General features: G+C 37.3%; 1 protein-coding gene and 1 long non-coding RNA gene across 9 annotated transcripts in view; both read right to left on the bottom strand.

Annotated features, from left to right (window-relative positions):
- LOC126917692 (potassium voltage-gated channel protein eag) overlaps positions 1-23,112 on the bottom strand; it is a 157,913-nt gene that overhangs the window by 88,672 nt on the left and 46,129 nt on the right. The window lies entirely within an intron of this gene.
- On the bottom strand, positions 17,588-22,063 carry LOC126917728 (uncharacterized). The gene is made up of 2 exons (XR_007711046.1): positions 21,960-22,063; positions 17,588-20,349 (listed from the first exon to the last, which is right to left on the bottom strand). It is a non-coding gene; the product is annotated as an uncharacterized LOC126917728 (long non-coding RNA).

Below are 23,112 nucleotides of genomic sequence, written 5' to 3'. Positions count from 1 at the left end.
TTTCTATTATTGTTTCTATTATTCTTACTATTATTGTTACTATTATTATTTGAATATTCAAAATTTCAAAAATTCAAATTATCAATTTTTCAAATTTGAATTTTCAAATTTGAATTTTCAAATATTCAAATTTGAATTTTCAAATTTGAATTTTCAAATTTTCAAATTTTCAAATTTTCAAATTTTCAAAAATTCCAATTTTCAAATTTTCAAATTTTCAAAAATTCCAATTTTCAAATTTTCAAATTTTCAAATTTGTTACTATTATTGTTTCTATTATTGTTACTATTATTGTTACTATTATTTTTACTATTATTGTTACTATTATTGTTACTATTATTGTTACTATTATTGTTACTATTACTGTTACTATTATTGTTTCTATTATTGTTACTATTATTGTTACTATTATTACTGTTATTATTATTACCTTATTTATAAAATTTCTAACGAAATCCGATATATATATATGTCGAGTTGTCATTAAGGTTAGGGGCGTGTAACGAATCTTCCTTTGGATTAAAGAGTGTTGTTATGCATTAGAGAAGATATTTATTAGTACAAATATGATTATTACAGAATTTCACAAGTAACCGTGGTAATAGGATACTCGAGATGCCAATGACAATGATCTTAGGTTCGATAACGAATCCACGGTCAGTGGGATAGCAAATGCGTTTTCTTCCAAAGTCTAAGTCGAACTCAACTTACTGGTCCACAATTCAAGTGTAACTCAACGTATTTGTCCACAGTATAAGTAGAACTCAACTTATTTGTCCACAGTACAAGCAGAACTCAACTGACTCCCCAGTCCAAGTGGAGCTGCACTTATATACTCTTCTCCGTACCTCTCTGTACCCCTCGGGTCAACTATATTTTTAAGGAGAGCTATACAATTACTCCATACCTCTGTTAGGTAAAAACGTCCATCCCGTGACCGTGGCTACGTTTAGCGACCCCATGTGTCATTTCGAGCCCAAGCCTGCTGTCATAAATCTCGGGCAAACATAATCGGATTGAATCATAAACAACTACTTCCAAGCTTTATTATTTAGTTATAGCTATAATGAAAAGACTAGAGTATTACGGGTATTCCTAAATATTCCAAAAGAAAGGCAACATATATATGTCGGAGATGAAAGAACATCGAGGCCTTTAGAATAGGGCAAGAATATACAAAGAAGAGTATACAAGTGCAGTTCCACTTGGACTGAGGAGTAAGTTGAGTTACGCTTGCACTGTGGACAAGTAAGTTCAGACTTAGACTTTGGAAAAAAGCGCATTGACTATCCCGTTGACCGTATATTCGTTATCGAACCTAAGATCATTGTCATTAGCATCTCGAGTATCTAATCTCCACGGTTACTTGTCAAATTCTGTAATAATCATATTTGTACCATTAAATATCATCTGTATCTATTAAGATATGTATAATTTTGTGTGCTGGACTGGGTTAAATGCGTAGTGTAGAGATACTTGTATGTGGGTGTCAGTGCGTGCACTGGAGGTATGTGGGTGTCAGTGTGTGCACTGGAGGTATGTGTGTGCACGGCGTCTGGAAAACAGATGAATGTAAACTGTTCAGTCGGTTAACAGTCGGGTATGGAAGAAAGTGCTGAGACGCGTGCAAGTGCGTATCGATGAATATCCTAGAAATCGTCCATAAAATAAATATACGACTATACTAATATTAATTCCAAGTGTAAATTCGATGTTTCCATAACAATATTTCGGTTATCAAGATCCACAATTTTCAACAATATCGTATAACAACAATGGCTAATCCAAATGAAGATTTGTTAAACGCTTTAACCCCAATGAGAACTCGACATATATATGTAGTATCTTAAATGGGTCTTAGAGGAAAGACAAGTAATGATATTTTGGTTTAACGAGTAATATTCAAAACAACGAACTAATTACAATATTGTCGTGCGTCTTATTATCATACTCGGCTCTCAACTTCCCGATTCACACTCTCCGGCTCCTCTACTCACACTCTCCGGCTTCTGCGCTCACCCTCTCTGACTTCTCAACTCACACTGTACGATTTCCCAACTAACTAATACCCCCTAGGCTAGCATCCCTTTGTCTTTTCTTAGCCCCACCACGCATGTGTGGTTCCGTGGCTAGGGCCGTGGCCAGGGTCACGTAGGTCTTTTCTACGAAATTATTCACTTGAAGGACCGACGACACTTTGATGGACCTTGATGGACCCGACAGCGTCTCGGCTCTCGCGACATTGTTTATGGTTCGACCGATACCTTAGGCCTTTTGTCCACGATACTACATATATATGGGTATGTATCTTTGGACATGATGGATGATCTAATATTCGCATGAAAATGATTGACAGTTAGAAATACGCGTACCAAGCCCTTTCTCCAGGCTGTGAACCCGGAATATAAAAGAATATAACAATAAGAATGAAGAATAATAGCACGTGTAGATTATTGGAACAAGAAATTCAAGAATGAAGAATAATAGCACGTGTAGATTATTGGAACAAGAAATTCAAGAAATATATATAAATAACGTTTGCTCTGGAGAAGCTGTTACTATCGGCTGAGAAATGCTGGAAAGTTCAAGGAGAACGCGGTAAAAGAATCGGAGATGTAAATGTTGCTCGATGGGGCAAGGAGAAAGAGAAGGATTGCGATATCGCGTGTATCGTTCTTTAAATTATGAACGATACAAATTCGGGGATAAACGTCGCTGCTTAAATGACAGCGGATTTAAACTAAAAGCTCGTGCGCTCCCACTCTGCATCATGGAGGAGCAAACATCGATAATCTTTTCTAACCCTTCCTAATCTCCCCTTTCCGAGCGTTTAGAATTCTTCTAAACGGTGCAATGCAAATATAACAAAAAAAAGAGAGGAAAAATGATAAAAAGAGAATCTTCGCAGTATCAGAGGGAAATAAAAGACGAATGGGAAGAGCATAGTGGCGCAGTTCGTTTCGATATCACGGAGTTTCGTGTTTTACGGGTGATCGGTTGACAGAGGCGACCAGACGGCAAACATTCACCGTTTCCTGTTCCCCTTGCCTGATCTTTGCTGGCCTTTTTCACTTGCTGCCTGGATCGCGCCCCTAGTCACGGCCACAAATAGTCGTGGCTTTGGAGAAAATTCACGTCAAGTGGAGGGTCGATCGCGACGGAGGACAACCTGTCCCATGCTCTTTCCATCCTTTCTGTTTATTTTCAGCCCCTTCACTGCACACTGTACCGTCTTTAGAATAGTCGAGTCGCAATCTTGTTGATTTTGGTTCCTTTCAGGCTTCAGATTACACGATCAACCTTCTGTTCGATCTATTCTGCTCGATGTATTTGTCACTTTATCAACGATCATCTTTACAATGCTGCGCTCTATTTCTCATATTAGAATTTTTCATTTACATTCGACGATTTTATAAGAGTCGAATAGATCCAGGTATTTATACTACGATATTATGATACACTGTACGGGTGTTTCACTTTTATCCCGCGAAACGGTGTCAGCGTATTCTACGATTAAAAATACGACAAAGATGTTATACAAACATAGGGTGGCAAATGCTTTATTACAACGTTGAAACAAAATACCAAAATTATAAACCAACTGGATTCTTGTTCGATCGATCGGTCGTGTTTAACGAAGTTCTTGTTCAAAGCGTCGTCCGTTCTTGCAAATACCAAATCGACCTCGTTTTCACGCAGAAACAGACAAAAAATCAGTCGTTCATAAAGTTGTCATCAGCGTTGTTACGTTGTAACAACATTTACGGCTCTGTGTTTAAATAACACTTCTTTCTTATTTTCAATCGCAGAATATACCGACACCGATTCGCGAGAAAAAATGAAACATCCTGTACACTTATATTCTGATGATACGATTCGCAATATGATAAGTCGTTCTCTTCTTAAATTGTAGAAATCTTCCGAACAAATTAACGACAAATATTTGTAGAATTATCTTTACTTAGAGTTTATAGAACTATGATTGAGGTTAGGTTGAGGTTAGGTTGAAGGATTTGTAGAATTATCTTTATTTAGAGTTTATAGAATTATGATAAACTGTAGCTTTTTTAAATGCAGGAAATTCGAGACAGATTAAAACCTTAATTACGAGAAATTCTCAACATCAGGAATTACGTTCCTCTGTACATGTATTTTCCTATAGTTTTCTATACATTTTTCATATGCGCCTAGCATACTCATAGCTCAATTTTGCGGCAACTCGAACTAAACAACGTCTAAAAATAAGGTCTGCTTGTCAAAGAACCGGAAGTTCTTTAGAACGAAGTCCGGGGACGCTGACAAACTGCATCCGGAGAAAGATGCATTCGAAATGACGAAGGAGCCATGCACGGACATCGATTATTCTTCCATGACAAATGGCCAGCGTCGCTAACTTCGCGTTATTTCAAGGCAACCTAACGTAACCTAACTTTTGCCTAACCTAACCTAACTTTTGCCTAGCATAACCTAACTTTCGCCTAGCATAAGCAAGTCTACATAAACGTAATCGCAACTAGTTAGAAAGTTCGTTCGCTCGCAAAGTCTCGATATGGCAAATATGCGTGTCACAAACTTTTACAATTATAATATACGTATTACGTATGCACACGTACCACGAACAATTAAGTATACTAATAATCTCTCAAATATTCTTAATGACTTCAGTATTAACATATTCGTTGCATGTTAATGTACGTATAATTATCGACATACACTGTCAGCCATAAATAATACGATATTTATTAATAATGTTATTTAGTGAAGATCGAATACTTTTCGCTCTTCGTATTTTTCAATTAATTATTAATTATATATTAACGAGTTATTAAAAGCACAGAAAGAACAGATAACTAAAAGGAAATAATTATTACGATAAATATTACTAACTATTCTAAACTATTAACAGAACTAAGTAAACTATATCTTGTAACAACTGTTGACTAACTAATAATTGTTACTTCGTTCCTCGTGTATTATAACGTAAAATAGCGAAGTACCCAGTGAAATGTTAAATAAAACATTAGATGAATCGTTAACGATAAAATTCTAAGTAGAACAGAATTCGTTCGACTTTCTTCGCGAATATAACGAGTCGGCGTCGTAATATTCACAGTCGACAACCAGTAGCATAAACGAAAAATCTTATGTCTCTCAACAATACCGTAATAAACATACTGAGCAGAAAATCGTTTTACGAGACACGAGGAAACGAGCACGAAGAAAACGCTTGATACGAGCATTGCGTGCCAGAAAATGATTTATTTCGAGGCGAGAGTGTCAAGGACGCGTCAAGGTTGAAACAATATTTCTCCTCGTTCCTTTCGTTTTCATAAATTAATTTACAGTACGTAACATGAAACAGAATAAGAAGGAACAGAGAGAAAGAAAATAGCTGCAGGTACAGTGGCTTCTGTTTCGTTTTAATCCGACGTTCGACGCGTTTCTTCCTCGTAACCACTTTAACCCACGTCCTTCAACCCTTATACGTTCCTAATTAAAGCTGGGAAGGGAAGAAAGACGTTGATACTCGACGAAGGAAACCGAAGGGCAATCGTTTCCATTTCCATGCAGGTTCTTCTTTCCTTTCCTTTTTCGTTTTCTTTTTCATTTTTCTTTTTTCTTTTGTTTTTTTTTTTTCTTTTGAAGTATCATTTACTATCGCGTGTAACTTCCACGGCAATTTTTACACTCGTGATATAATATAATGTTTGGAGATTTGCCACGCTGTTAAATATTGTTAAATATTTTATTTTTCTTTTTGTTTGCGCGTTTATCGTCTATCCGTCTTTTCTTCTAACTGTTTTTGAAAACACTCGGTTACAGTGTAATGCGGAGAATGTGTCTTTGAACTTGCCCAATAAGCTACACGGTGGCTAATGATTTCGGAGTCGACTGAATCTAGAGACCAAGTGTAAATTCCATGACATCAATTTTAACTCCCCAACGAGCGCTTAATATTTTTCTCGTAGCAAGAGTTTGTAATCCTTTAACGTTCCCTCGGCTGGATTTAGCAGCTGTCTCTTCTTCGTTCTTAATACGTTGTTTTAACTGTAGAATACAATCGTTTGCAGATTTTTATGCAATTTCATATTGTTATCGATGTAGTAGCAAGTAATACAACAAAGGTTTATTTTTCCCATTAAATGTTATGACAAGTACCACTTCACTTTGAATGTTTTCTTCTTTTTCATTTTTCCATATTCTGTGCGCTCTTTGCATTTTTCCAACTTTTAAAATTCGCAGTCCAATCATATACAGGGTGGTTGGTAACTGTTGGTACAAGCGGAAAGGGGGTGATTCTACGCGAAAAAAGAAGTCGAAAATATAGAATAAAAATTTTTCGTTTGAGGCTTTGTTTTCGAGAAAGTCGACTTTGAATTTTCGTTCGGTACGCGTGCACTTCATCACGTCTTGTTATAACGGATCTCACTGTAGATCGTTGTCTCGATGGATATTATCGCAGTTTAAGTTTGTTTTTGCCGTAACGGAAAATCAGGAATACATAATGAAATAATACGAAGTAATCGTAAAGTTTATTATTACAAAAATTGCTGAAAATGTTGCCCATTCTGCCGAACACATACTTCTGCTCTTCTAATTAAATTTCTATGAACACTTTCTAAGTCGATTTTCTCGAAAACAAAGCCTCAAACGAAAAATTTTTGTTCTATATTTTCGACTTATTTTTTCGCGTAGAATCACCCCCTTTACGCTTGTACCACCAGTTATCAACCACACTGTATATACCATTATAATATATATATTATATATTATTGTTATTGATATAATAGCAAGTGATAGAACAAAAGTTTACTTTTCCCATTAAATGTTATGACAAGTACCACTTCACTTTGAATGTTTTCTTCTTTTTCATTTCTCCATATTCTGTGCGCTCTTTGCGTTTTTCCAACTTTTAAAATTGGCAGTCTAATCATATACATATACATATATGATATATAAAATGAGATCGCGGATGGAAAAAGTCTAAGAATCCACGTAGCTAAAAACGAGAAAAAGGCGCTCGGCTCGTTTCTTTAATGAAAAAATGAAAATTTACATATTCTCGATTTTGGCATAATAGGGGCGATATTAGGAGGAAACTCTACGGTATTTGTTAGACGAAACATTTCGAAATTTCATTAGCACTGTAACGAGATAAGTAGCGTAGGCGAATTGTACAAATTCCAGGAAATTCTCTTCTCCTACTATCTTTACCAAGCGTGAAGAAAGAGTTGAACAAACGAACGATAATTTTCGCCCTCTTCTTTTCCTCACCTCCGTATATTCTCTTGTTCGTTCTCGATTTTCTTCGGCTACCGTGGAAGGAGCATTTTTCCCCTGAGCGACTATTTAGTGTTTACCTATTACTGCGTTTATTTATATCTTTGTTGTTATATCTACGTTTATTATTACACCTAAGTTGTGTTTGCTCGTGTTCAGCGTTTGTTAGGTCCGGTGACCCTTTACATAAACCAGAATCCATCCCTCGATCAAGACGGCCACTAGCTGTGCAAATATAATTAGTCGGACAGCAATAATAAGGAACTGTCTTAAAACTAAGCATTTTTATTTTATTGTCAAGGCCCTTAATTGTTATAAAATATCTTCAAGCCGAGACGTTGCTTATGGTTATTATTCAATCGAGTGAAAAATGGGAAGGTCAGAATTTTCCCATGTTCGACGGTCATTTTCACCAGCAATCGACCGGTGGTGAGGCGACCAACTCCCAGCAATAGTTCCCTCTGCGACAGCATCGTCACCGAACTTCACTGGTTTGTTGTTCTTAGATCAGTCGACATCTCTTGACTGGTTTATCAGCCTTAGATCAGTCAACATCTCTTGACTGGTTTTTCATCCGTTGACCAGTCAATGTCTTGACTGGTTATTCGTTCATTGATCAGTCAACAGTTAACTTACTAATTGTAGACAAAATACGGATAAAAAGAAGACAGATGTACTGGCCAACTAGTCGAAACTCTAAACTCAGCATGGAAAATGAATTAAAAATTTACGAAACGATTATAAAACCAATTTGCATGTACGGAATACCGTTATGGGGGACAGCAATGAGCCATATAAATAAACTAGAGTCGCTACAATCGAAGAAATTTATAATAGTCAATGTCCCGTGATATGTAAGAAACGAAGATATACGGGAAGATTTAAAAATAACAACGGTCAAAGAAGAAATCGGCAGGGACGCAAAAAAATACAATGAAAGAACGGCGACACATCGAAAGCAGCTGTCTGCTGAAGCGAGCAAAACTCTCATAAAAAGAAGACTAAAGAGAAAACACCCCACTGACCTCACTAAAGAAATAAAATAGACAAACTGGAAGATGGTATCCTACTGGGGGTAGCCATCCACATGTTATTTGGCAATTAAGCTAGAAAAATATACCGAATGTCCAGCTGACCGAATTGTAAAGTACAAATTAAATATTAAAAAAAGAACTTACTATTTACACGTCTGTGAGAATACGTCTATATTCACGGCGCGTAACTATTCATACCTACAAAGTTGTTGGAATATAGTATATATTATAACCTGTTACTTCAGTGTTATAATCAGTCTCTATTATCCTAATCGAAATAGAGGATCGATCAATTCGTGGCGTCGATTATTTAATCGTAACAAGAATTTACGAGTCTCGTTGACGCGATCTACCGGTCGAACAGCGTTACTTATGCTTTTGACGAATTATTTTCAAGCCGTATATGCGCTACAACGATCGACAAAGGCTATAGAACCGTACTTGGCTGTTAATTCAACTTTGACCAGAAGAGGCGCTATAGGCGTTTAGTCGACGTCTCCATACAATTGAAAAGTCCACCTGTACCCATTAGCTCGTGCAATTTTTATAACGCGTTTCAATCCCTCGTTTTCTACGCTAATCTCTCAGCCTTCGATTTACCGCGGCGTTTCTACTTAAATTCTACGCCGAAGGCATAAAAATTGTTATTGGTCGCGATTTCTCGGCTGCCGATGGAACTTCGGCCACGTTCGGCAAGAATCGCGAGTGAACTTTTCCAATTTCAGCGCCGCCGTCAGTTCGTTCGATGCAAAGCAGCGCGAATGCCTGTCACGTTATTTAAAACTCGGAAGGGAACGTCGCTGGCCGCGAAATTACTTTATCCATGACGTGTCACCAGCTTTTCATCGTCGCGAAGAATACCACAAGTATGAGTTCGAGATCTCGAATATCGCTTTAAGAGGGAGCAGTCGCGATTCTAGCGAGAGATATCGCATTTACATTAACCTCCAGCAGCGCCAAACGACCGGCTTGAAAATCTAATTTACAGTTATACATTCGTCGTGATTTCCCTTGTTCGTCGAACTTTACGTAAATTCTTATAGCAATACAAATTGAGAAATCGACCAATCGGATAATATAAGAATTTACGTAATGTTAGACGAACGAAAGAAATAACTCAAATATACTAACTTACAACGTATAATATACGTGTAATACAATGTATTATTTACGGAATGTCCAGCTGGACAAATTATAAAGTACAAATTAAATAATAAGAGAGAAAATCTCTATTGTACGAGCGAAGAATGAAAGAGAGGAAGACAAAAGGAAACCGCCATGAGACGAGCGCATCGCCTATTCAATATAAATTCATTCCTGTTTGAGATGTATAAGAGAATAGTTTATGTTACGTATAAACTATTTATTAATTTAAAATAGTTATTCTGTTATATATAAATTTTGTATTTAATAAAACATTATATTATTACTTTAACAGATATAATATATATAAGTACAATGTAAATACATAATGTAAAACATATAAAGTATATATAATATAATATATAAAAATGTATAATATAAAACAAATATAATGCAAGTATAATAGATTAAGTAACTATAAAGAAATAAATTAGACGAATGTACAATGTTAAATTAAATTTTGGAACCGATTATTTGACCGGGTGTGGTAAGGGTAGGTTTTAAATAAGATTTCTATTCATTGATACACCTTTCGCTAGAATTTTCAGCAATCGTCTGGAGAGGAGCAAATGGTCGTCAATTTCCATGACCTTGAAATATCTTGAAATGTCTGTCTATAAATAACTACCCTGAAATATCTCTGACCTTGTCAAAGTCATCGTTCTCGATAACTTTCCCCTGTACGTGTTACCGCCGATCCACCCTAATTTCCCCCAGATACTCGCGAACAGCTTCGATTGAATTTTGTGCCAATATAATCCGTTCTGGCGTATGGACGGCTGGATTTTTATACAGACCGTTCTAAACTTTACCCCCGAGCTTTACTCTTTCGATGTGTTTCTTGCCAATACGAATTTTCCTCGTCCTGTATAATTAAATTTCGATGGACGTCTCGTTTGAAATTTTAGAACGCGAGTTTATTCTCTGCGGGTTTGCGAGAACCTGGAAATATCGGGAACCGGATACTCGGGCCGGGTCGGCTCGAGTTTCGAAAGTATCTCGTAATCCGATGTTGTCGGGATTCTCCAGACTTCCGCGGGATTCTCGAGAATTATAAAATTACATAATAAACGATAACGTCTTATAACGAAACTTTAGAATCTACTTTACGACGTATAATTTATAATCTATTACAAACCTTTCGTTGTTATCTCTCTTTCATTCGTTTCAGCCTATGTACGTATAACATGAAAATTCACCAGAATGTCCAAAGTCTCGGGAGTCCTGAGAATCTCAAATTACGAGATATTTTGATGGAAAACCGGAGCCGATTGCGACAGAGATTCTCCAGTCGTCCCGATCCGATATTTTCGATTTCTCGCCTCTGCTATTCTCCCATCCGAAGAAACGAACGAACGTGACGAAAAAGTGTCTCCCAAAACGAATATCGTTACGTCGACGGTTTACGCGGCCAAAAGTGAAGGTAGACTTCGAAGTGTAAACGACGTGATACTACATATTCCGTGTTTGACGAGTTTACTCGTCACGAAGAAATGGCAATATTTTGTGTTACGACGAGTATACTCGTCGTGCGTAAAAGGTGGTCACAATTTGCCGTTTAAATTGCAATTTGCCAATTGCAATAAATTGCAGTGATGAAACGAAAAAATAAAGCAGTCATTTTGTTACAACTTGATTCTATATTGTAATATATAACAGCCAAGCGTGCTCTACGTTTGACGAATATACTCGTCATCGCTTGCTTCTTACCATACGTTTTAGGCAGGCACGTTTCAAAAAAGCTAGAAAAATTTACCGAATATCCAGCTGAACAAATTGTAAGGTATAAATTAAATAATTTTTATCAACAACAACAATATAACAGCTAATTGGTTGAACATGAAGAAAGCTGAATGTTCAACTAGAATTTAGATAGATGGCGATAGACAAAAGCTAAGAAATAATTAACTTATATTTCTTTCTACGTGTTTTAGCGTTATTAGTAACTGTAATATTTAGGAAGGTGCAATTGCACTTAAATTCTAAGCTACGGTACTCTCGTTGCTACGTAGAAAATATTTTCCTACGCAAGAACAAAAGTCTTTAATTTTGGCATTTGCAGCGTCGTCCACAAACGCTATTCAAATTAGTTGCAGCTATAGAAAGCGACGTATATTGCAATGAATCGTCACTCGCTATTCAAACGTTTACACACGTATCTCTATACGTTGTCGCGTTCGCTTCTGCACGTAGACCTACTTTTTTCTGAGCATTTTAAGAAACGGTTTTACAAAAATTAACGAATTCGCTCCGCGATATTCCGACATAATTTTTCTCCAATTTTGACACGATATATACTTCGATACGGCTTTTTACTGTTTCCGGGAAAAAAGTGAAACCTCTTTTTTCAGATCCGCCATATGGCAATCGTGTTAAAGTGCATCAACCTGTAATAACAATTTCTCCATAATTATGATAATTATGACAAATCGATTCCGAATGTTGCACGAGGGTTTCGTCCGCTATGAACTAGTTTCCCTCGAAATTTCAGAGTCTTGAATTTCCATATTTACCTAAGAACCATTTAATAATAATAAGTCACATAAAAATTTGCGAAACAATGAATCCTCATAAACATACTCTGTCTGCTACTAAATCCAAGGTGTCGCGGTTGTCACAGGCTCGTAAAACAATAATGGGATAATCACACCTAACAAACATCCTGCAGACCACAGCCATTGTCACAGAGCCATAAATTAGCAATAAACAGTGTCCCAGGGTCAGAAGACAGTAACAGCATGGTTACCTGTGACCTGGGCCTTATCCCCTCTCTATAGAGACCAAACCCATAGTATATAAACCTTGCCAAAATCAGACAAAATCGACACACTCTGTTCTAACATTTTTAACAGTCACTCTGTTGAATTCACATATCATAATAAACTTTGCCAGCATATCCAAAATCTGAATTTTTCTTACCTTGCTCGTGAAACGTTTAAACCTGCGCGAAATCATTCGAACGACGCGAGGAAACGACCAGTGTTTTCGATGTGATACCATCGAGACGACCATCAGCTAGTGTCCCAGGCTCAGATGACAGTAACAAGATAGCCACTTGTGACTGGCGACAATCCCTCCAGAGGGCCCAAACTCTATATAGCATACAAGCCTACCCAGAATCCACATTCGACACTCTATTGCAAGATTGCGAATCGTTAACACTCTGTTATAACACTTACTCTGTTACTCTGTTGGATTCGTACAATAAATTTTACTATCCTACCTGAAGTGCGAATTCTTTAACTTACTTACGAAACGTTCGAACTACGATGCGTGGAGATAACCAGTGATGTGTTAATTTCGTGATTTCTTGTGTCTCCTACGTGACACGGCAAACGTAGTGCGATCAAAAAGATGGTGGAATCTACGAGCGAAAAGAACGAACCGCTGACTGTCACAGATCCGAATAGATTATTTCCGCCTCGTTATCGCGAAAATCAAGTTTGCAATGTTGAGAATTGTGAATTTTGGTCGCCGAAATATATATGCAGGAACACTTACGTTACACGTAGAAGTGATATTAAAATAGTTTCATATTTATTTAATATGTGATTGACGAGATATTCGTAGATACCCATTGCACTCCCTTGTCTCAGCACTCCCTTTGTCTCGCCATCTTTCCACCATCATGAGTATGGAACAGTTACATTCTTCTAGCTAGAAAAATTTATCGAATGTCCAGCTGGGCAAATTGTAAAGTACAAATTAAATAATAAAAAAGAAAAAAACGTTCTTTTATTCTACGAGGCGCTGTGCACGCACGTACCCCCACACACACTCATACTCATATATGTGTATTACTACCGCGCGGCTAATCCGGCGTGACACACAAAATTACATATATATCTCAATATGCAAGTTTATGAAAATTCTACTTCGTCTGTGCTATCGGAGGAGACGAAATTTTGTACATTTTGTCAGTGGTGAAATCGACCAAATTTCGAACGTACGGCAGAGAAGTAGGAGAACGAAAGCAGCATGTTCTCCAGAGACACGTGGACAGGGTTATTACACGAATCAGACGTCGTTTGCTAATTGATCTATTATGTAACGGCATTTCGCAACGCGGTTAATTGGAGAAATTGCCGGCGCAGAGGGGAAATCCGGCTGGGACCAGCGTTAATTGGAAATTCGAGCATGCTCGTAAATAAACCTAATAAACGATCGTCCCTACTTAACTCCCGGTTCTATCATTCCACAACGTTACACAACTATGCAAATGATCTTTTGCTCTGGTTATCTGATAGAGAAACGCGTGGATGAAATTGTAATATATACTGTCTCTTGAAATATATATTGAAGTAAGTATAAGTACAGGTACAGGTATAGTATATGCTGATCCAGATCCTAACCTCACTCTAGCAGTGTTACATTACAATAAGAAATTACAGGGAGCACGTTGATACATTTAGAGCAAAAGAAATTACCAAAAATTTAATCTTGGCGTGTAATTGAATTAGCTGGAAGTTACAAGAAACAGCAATAAAAATCTACTTATTGCTCTTTTTAATTTCTAGAGCTTATAACCCCAAAAACGACATTCATATTCGATGACACAATAATATGATAAGACCTCTGTCTTTTTTCACTTTTTTGCTTCAGTAAATTCTACCTTTTTCGTAACGGTGGTGTCCAGGCTACGGATATATAAAAGAACAGAATATAGAATTTTCCTAGAAATAATTACTTCAACATTTTACTCTCGAGCATCTCGTGAAACTGATGGCGTTGACGGTCCGCGATACACGTTTTCGCGTGTCTCGTCCATTATCGTATATATGTATTATATTATATTTATTATACTATGGTATATTTATCCACTGTTCTTATTATATATAATTTATATATCATATAATATTTACTATGCGTAAATTCATTTTGCAAAATTATGGTGCCTCTTTAATACTTCTCACTTTGTAATTTATTCTTTGGTATTATATATGTGAATTCTATAGAATTCAAACTACCCGCCAACCGACATTTTTACTTCTGCTTTGTTTTACCGGCAGCCATTTTACTGAATAGATTAGATCACGGAAGAAGAACGGTAATTTCGGACTTGGAAAATCGGTTCTCGATTTTCCAGCTAAAATTTATAGCTGATTTGTTATTAACTATTACTGTATATAATTTAATTTCTTCCCAAAATAAGCTCAATTTTCCAGAGTCGATCGTCTTATTTACCTCAAGGATTTACTTTATTACGTCTATATATATATACATAATATTCTAACAATAATAAAAATTATTATATAATATATTTACATATTTTATAAAGCGAAGGTAAATTAGAATTATGCCGAATTAGCTGCACCGTGAAAAAATCGTTACTGTGTGTGATTTTTCGATCAGTCGAAAGTTAGCTAATCGAAGCTGACGTCCCGAAATGTGAGCTTTCACAGAAACAACGAACAAACAACATTCCTTTGCCCACTCGAATTATCAACATTTAGCGAAATCAAAATTTTCGTTTATCTATCGAGGTCAGAAATAAAAAGTTACCATCAGATGAAAATTAAAAAAAAGATCGACATAAGCGTCTCGTAAACTTTATCGTTGATTCTAAATTTTTCTTTTTTTTTATTACTTAATTTGTACTTTACAGTTTGTCTAGTTGGACATTTAGTAAATTCTTCTAGTTCAATTGCCAAATAACATGTGGATGGCTATCCCCAATGAAATATACCATCTTCCAATTTGACTATTTTATTTCTTTAGCGAGGTCTGTGAGGTGTCTTCATATTAGTCCTCTTTCTATGAAAGTTGATTCTAAATTGGGACGCGATTGACCAGGTTCGTCCACGTGGAATCCTCGTTTACGTAGGCCTCGAGAAGGGAAGTTATCGTCGAATGAAAATCCAAAAACACCGATAAAAGTCACTGAAGAATTTTCACGGTGATTGGCGACGCGAAGCGACCTTCTCGTTCACAGCCAATCCAAAGGAGAGACTAATAAACGCCCAGCGAATTAACGAGCTGAAAAGCAATACGCTTCGCGTATTTCCCGTCGTTTTCCGGATTTCCTCGCAATAAGCCCGGCTCACGGCTACGCTTCCTCAACCGTACTGTGTTACACGTGGCTCTACCTCTCCGTGAGAATGCAAATTCCAGGTGCAATTTGGTTTTAACGATGCAGCTGAAAGAATTGCCAGCGAGTGGTCGTAAGGAACAGACGCTTTCATCAACGACGAACGAAAACGTATGTTTCAGATTGATGTTGTCAAAGACGTGCGATCATCTTCTGATGAATATTCATAAATATTTTGAAACTAAATTAAACTTTACTCTCGTGTTCGAGTAAGTTTGAAAATTTCCTGACTTTCTCGCAAGCAGGAACAAGTAACAAACCTTTGAAACTGTCTGTAAGAAAGATGTTACGGGATGAACAACTTTGAGCATCTGAATTTGTAAGGTTGAAAGATGGTGTATGAATTTTCTCCAATTTTTCCAAGAACTTTTGTCCGATGAAAAACGTGTGGGTCATAAATGGCCCACGTTTGCGGCTCGTGGTAACCGTAAAAACGTTTACGGAATAAGAGTGGAAAATTTATCGAGTTGTCGAAGAATCGAATAAAAACGCTGCTAGAGAAGTGTATCATCCTGTTCCATAAAGTTAGTAAGTTCGTACCATTCCTATGCTCGTATTTTCTCGAAATTTTTTCGAAGACGTTCGATCAAAGAAAAACGTGTCGAAAGTAAATGACCCCCCGTTTACGTAACGCGAGCGAGAAATTTATCGACTCGTCGGAGATTCTAAATAAAAGAAATTTGGTTTATCATCTCTGCCGATAAAACGAATTTCGTATTACCGTTAAGTTAGTAGTATCGTTAAACGATAGACGAGCCGCAGGAGGCCGAATTAAGTTATTCAATTTGCTAAAAAATCCAGCTCGTCGGCTTACTTAGCATGCTTTTACTATCGTCGACGAATAACGAGATCTCATCCTGATATAGGTTGACGATTTATTTCTCCATCTCTCTCCGTCTACCTAAACTTCTCCACCCTCTTTTTCCTCCCCGTTTCCCTTGTTTCTCTTTCTACGTTTCCTTTTTTTCTTCTCCATTCCCTCCACCTTTCTCGGCCCAGTAAATTTCCTCTTTATTGGACTTCGCCTTCTTAGTTTGCATGGAAGCACGCTCGTTTCGTTGGAACTTGGGAATCCTCGACGAACATCCTTTCTCTCGGTCGACTAGAAACGTTCCTCTTGTAAGCGATAAATCCGCCTTTAAATATCACGTGTACGTAAACGGGGAACAGACACGTGAAACGTTCCGAAAATATCCCTATAAATCCCTATAAATAATGGACATAATTTTGTGGTAGGGTGCAGGTTAACATCCCTATCGAACCAACCGATAAACATTCGCGTGTGACCTCGATCGAGTTTCGTATCGAGGCGACAGCCAATCGAGCGGCTGCCATCGACATCCCAAGGGTTAACAACCCTTCAATAACGATGCGGAGTCTCGTAGCTGCCACGAAATTACGCTACTTCTGCTTCTCCCCTTTTTTGTTATTTTCTTCTTCTTTCTTTTTCTTATGTTCCACGCAGATGACAGAGTTTTATTTATCGCTCGAATTTTATAACTCCGTCGATGTTTCGTTGTATGGGCGAATACGCATGATAATACGAAAATCTCAATGAAAATTGACGCTGGATGACGAATCAATAAATAATTTACAGAAATTTGCAGGCACGCGGTTTGCTTTTGTAACGAGACGATCGAAAATTTGCGCGATAGAACGATAAATTGAAAACCCGTGATGAATAGATAGACTGATGAATAGATGAATGGATAGTATGTATGTGAAATTAATGGGAAAAAAATGAATTTTGCATTCTTCTCTTCGTTAGTCGCGTTTCAACTTGGATACATTTTTGAGGCAAATTATATCACTTTTCCATATACTTGGAACGAATTTTTGTTCCCCGTATATGAGTATTTCTATATTTTTATTTTTATTATTTAATTTGTACTTTACAATTTGTTCAGCTGGACGTTTGGTAAATTTTTCTAACCTAATTGCTGAATAACATGTGGATGGTTAACCCCAGAGGGATACCATCTTCCAGTTTGACCATTTTATTTCTTCAGTGAAGTCAGTGAGGTGTTTTCTCTTTATCTTCTTTTTATTTTTTTTTCTTATTTAATTTATACTTTACAATTTGTCCAGCTGGACATTTGGTACATTTTTCTAATATAATTGCTGAATAACATATGGATGTCTAACCCCAGCGGGATATACCATCTTCCAATCAGTGAGGCGTTTTATCTTTATCTTCTTTTTATTTTTTTTTCTTATTTAATTTATACTTTACAATTTGTCCAGCTGGACATTTGGTACATTTTTCTAATATAATTGCTGAATAACATATGGATGGCTAACCCCAGCGGGATATACCATCTTCCAATCAGTGAGGCGTTTTATCTTTATCTTCTTTTTATTTTTTTTCTTATTTAATTTATACTTTAAAATTTGTCCAGCTGGACATTTGGTACATTTTTCTAATATAATTGCTGAATAACATGTGGATGGCTAACCCCAGCGGGATATATCATCTTCCAGTTTGACCATTCTATTTCTTCAGTGAGGTCAGTGAGGTGTTTTCTCTTTATCTTCTTTTTATTTATTTTTTTTCTTATTTAATTTGTACTTTACAATTTGTCCAGCTGGACATGTGGTACATTCTTCTAATATAATTGCTGAATAACATGTGGATGGCTAACCCCAGCGGGATATACCATCTTCCAATTAGTGAGGTGTTTTCTCTTTATCTTCTTTTTATTTTTTTTCTTATTTCATTTGTGCTTTACAATTTGTCCAGCTAGACATTTGGTAAATTTTTCTAATATAATTGCTGAATAACATGTGGATGGTTAACCCCAGAGGGATACCATCTTCCAGTTTGACTATTTTATTTCTTCAGTGAGGTCAGTGGGGTGTTTCCTTTTTATTCTTCTTTCTATGAGAGTTTTGCTCGCTTCAGCAGCCAGCTCATATTTGTATATTTGTATGCGCGATTGTTACGTATGTGGCGACGATCGTTGTTTCGTGAAATGCTGTCCGTTCGATTAAACCTCTTTCGAAAGAGAGATACGAGTATGGGACGAATATTCGAGATGAAAATATGACAAGATATTCGTGCAACACGATATTCGCCTAATATCTGTGTATTAATCGTTTATTCTTTAATTAGAAATAGCTTCTTTCATAAAACGTATTTTAAACACGTTAAATGAAAGTCTTCTCTGGAAGAATGAACGATATCGAAGCTTTGCCGTTTTAACTGCTAAATAAAAATACTGTTAAAAAGGGGATGACGCTTAGTATCTGTATATCAATAGCTTGTTTCTTAATTAAAAATACCTCCCTTCGTAAAACGTATTTTAAACGCAATGAGAATCTTCTCTAGAAAAATCCGTGAGATTGGAACCTGCTCTTTTTAACTATTAAATAAAGCTACAGTTATAAATCAAATAACAACTAATATATCCGCGCATCAATCGTTCGTTTCTTAATTAAAAATACCTCCTCAACGAGACACATTTTCAAACACGCTAAATGAAAATCTCCGGAAAGATCGACGAGGTCGAAGCTTCTTAGCGAGTAAACTGTTTCTTTTTTATTTAAATTCTACTTTACAATTTGTCCAGCTGGACGTTCGATCAATTTTTCTAGCTTCTTAGCGACTAAAATGAAAGTGGTGTTAAAAAAGAGACGACGCCACGCATCCACCGCAAGGACACATCGGCAAAAATCACGGCAAAGGTCTGCACCAGCCCTTAAAACCGATAAAAGTATACCGGCAGACCGTCAAATGTCACGTAGTGGTGTTATCAAAAAAGAAGAGAGAGAGAAAAAAAAGAAAGAAGAAACAAAATCGAAGAAAAGAGAAGATAGAAAGAAAAAAGGGCGCTGAGGTGAGGAAAAGAGAGGTTAGGATGGTCACGGGGCACCCTGTGTTATTCATCTTTTATTTGGGCTCGACCTGGTCGCGGCACGGGCCACTCCGGCTTCTCTAACTCCGGGCGGTCGGTATATTCTAAAAATAGTCGCGCATCGAATAACGAGCCGGCCGCGCGCCGCTAAGGGTTGAAGTTTGCATTGTGAACGCGTACAGTCTGCCCTGTATATGGCTCTACCCCCATGTAACCGAAGATTTGACCCAATGACCCAACGAACGGAGCCGAAACCGGCCGGAAACACCCGATCCTCATTCACCGACTCCCATCGTCTCTCTGTCTTTTCATCAGCCGCTCGCGTTCATCCTTTTCCTCTCTTCTTTCCCGCTTCTTTTATTTTTTTCATTGGTGTTTCATAGTTTCACGTTGAAACTAGAAAAATTTATCGAATGTCCAGCTGGACGAATTGCAAAGTACAAATTAAATAATAAAAAGAAAAGATAGTTTCACGTTGGTCTCGTTCCACGGAGCCATCTTCTTTCGGTGCGTTAATTTTCAGGGCAAATTGGAAAATGTCGTAGGATACCGATGAAAACGGTATTGCAAAACTCTGTAATCCAAACGTAGTTACGCCAATTCTAAAAACAGTGTAGTCGATAGTCACGCACCTGGCGTTTCGCGACTTTGCGATTTATTTCGTGCCATCGCTCCCTCTCCGTGTATTAATTCCTTGAACAAATTCTAGGATACTTGGGGAATTCTGTACAAGCGCTACAAATTGCGTCGAACATCGTTCCAGAAGCTATTTGCTCGCGGTTTCCGCTTGTTGATGATACAACTTTTAATCCGAACGTTACATCAACTCGAGCAGCAGCGTAGCAATTAGTCGCGACCGCGGTTTAACACCTTTCTTCGCGCTTCTCTTCAACCTCTCTCCTATCGGTGCATTATTTCTCGCGACAAATTCCAAAAGATCTTGCCACACCTGTTACGAGTTTGCAAGCCTGCAGAAACACCACGACTCCCATCTAACGTCGTTCCAGAAGCCATTCACTCGTGGCTCCCTCTTATTTATAATACAAATTCTATGATTCAAACGAATAATCCAAAAATAATCCAGACGAATTTTAAAGAATATTCGAATATCTCTTACGAGTTTGCAAGCCTGCAGAAACACCACGACTGGCATCTAACGTCCTTCCAGAAGCCATTCACCCGTGGCTCCCTCTTATTTATAATACAAATTCTATGATTCAAACGAATAATCCAAAAATAATCCAGACGAATTTTAAAGAATATTCGAATATCTCTTACGAGTTTGCAAGCCTGCAGAAACACCACGACTGGCATCTAACGTCCTTCCAGAAGCCATTCACCCGTGGCTCCCTCTTATTTATAATACAAATTCTATGATTCAAACGAATAATTCAAAAATAATCCAGACGAATTCTACAGAACATTCGAATACCTGTTACGATTTTGCAAGCCCGCAGAAACACCACGACTGGCATCTAACTTCATCCCAGAAGCCATTCACCCGTGGCTCCCTTTTATTTATAATACAAATTCTATGATTCAAACGAATAATCCAAAAATAATCCAGACGAATTTTAAAGAATATTCGAATATCTCTTACGAGTTTGCAAGCCTGCAGAAACACCACGACTGGCATCTAACGTCCTTCCAGAAGCCATTCACCCGTGGCTCCCTCTTATTTATAATACAACTTCTATGATTCAAACGAATAATCCAAAAATAATCCAGACGAATTTTAAAGAATATTCGAATACCTGTTACGAGTTTGTAAGCCTGCAGAAACACCACGACTGGCATCTAACTTCATCCCAGAAGCCATTCACCCGTGGCTCCCTTTTATTTATAATACAAATTCTATGATTCAAACGAATAATCCAAAAATAATCCAGACGAATTTTAAAGAATATTCGAATATCTCTTACGAGTTTGCAAGCCTGCAGAAACACCACGACTGGCATCTAACGTCCTTCCAGAAGCCATTCACCCGTGGCTCCCTCTTATTTATAATACAACTTCTATGATTCAAACGAATAATTCAAAAATAATCCAGACGAATTCTACAGAACATTCGAATACCTGTTACGATTTTGCAAGCCCGCAGAAACACCACGACTGGCATCTAACTTCATCCCAGAAGCCATTCACCCGTGGCTCCCTTTTATTTATAATACAAATTCTATGATTCAAACGAATAATCCAAAAATAATCCAGACGAATTTTAAAGAATATTCGAATATCTCTTACGAGTTTGCAAGCCTGCAGAAACACCACGACTGGCATCTAACGTCCTTCCAGAAGCCATTCACCCGTGGCTCCCTCTTATTTATAATACAACTTCTATGATTCAAACGAATAATCCAAAAATAATCCAGACGAATTTTAAAGAATATTCGAATACCTGTTACGAGTTTGTAAGCCTGCAGAAACACCACGACTGGCATCTAACTTCATCCCAGAAGCCATTCACCCGTGGCTCCCTCTTATTTATAATACAACTTCTATGATTCAAACGAATAATCCAAAAATAATCCAGACGAATTTTAAAGAATATTCGAATACCTGTTACGATTTTGCAAGCCTGCAGAAACACCACGACTGGCATCTAACGTCGTTCCAGAAGCCATTCACTCGTGGCTCCCTTTTATTTATAATACAAATTCTATGATTCAAACGAATAATCCCAAAATAATCCAGACGAATTTTAAGGAATATTCGAATACCTGTTACGAGTTTGCAAGCCTGCAGAAACACCACGACTGGCATCTAACTTCATCCCAGAAGCCATTCACCCGTGGCTCCCTTTTATTTATAATACAAATTCTATGATTCAAACGAATAATCCAAAAATAATCCAGACGAATTTTAAAGAATATTCGAATACCTGTTACAAGTTTGCAAGCCTGCAGAAACACCACGACTGGCATCTAACTTCATCCCAGAAGCCATTCACCCGTGGCTCCCTTTTATTTATAATACAAATTCTATGATTCAAACGAATAATCCAAAAATAATCCAGACGAATTTTAAAGAATATTCGAATATCTCTTACGAGTTTGCAAGTCTGTAGAAACACCTTGACTCGCACCTAACGTCCTTCCAGAAGCCATTCACCCGTGGCTCCCTTTTATTTATAATACAAATTCTATGATTCAAACGAATAATCCAAAAATAATCCAGACGAATTTTAAAGAATATTCGAATATCTCTTACGAGTTTACAAGTCTGTAGAAACACCACGACTAGCATCCAACATCGTTCGAAAAGTTATTCGCGTATCCATGGCGTCTTGTTTAATACGATTAGAATATCACTCTAGTATCCAAATTACTTTAACTTTAGAAACAGCGTAGTCAATAGCGAAAACGTCGCGTTGAATCTCAGCCTAACCTAACCTAACGCAAACCGATTTGCATGTGCAATGTGGATCTTGCTCGAGCATTTACAGAGCCTTGAATATAGTTATCAGCAGGTTAGAGGGTAAAATTCTTTCAAGTTGTTCATAGTTACTTGCCTTCATCGTATTCATAGTTAGTCGCCTTCGTAGGTAACGAGGTAGTTGTTGTCTTTTACTGTTGCTGACAGTGTTACTATTGTTACCGCATTGTACACCGACCTGTACGCTGCGTGCACGTCCTTCTAAACACACGCGAATCGACTAGTCCGTCCTTGCCCATAGATGTCATCGATTAACCCGTTGACGATTGTTACGCGA

This window comes from Bombus affinis, chromosome 6 (genome assembly GCF_024516045.1).
Source record: "Bombus affinis isolate iyBomAffi1 chromosome 6, iyBomAffi1.2, whole genome shotgun sequence".
NCBI lineage: Eukaryota > Metazoa > Arthropoda > Insecta > Hymenoptera > Apidae > Bombus > Bombus affinis.
This window is presented reverse-complemented; position numbering and strand designations above follow the sequence as displayed.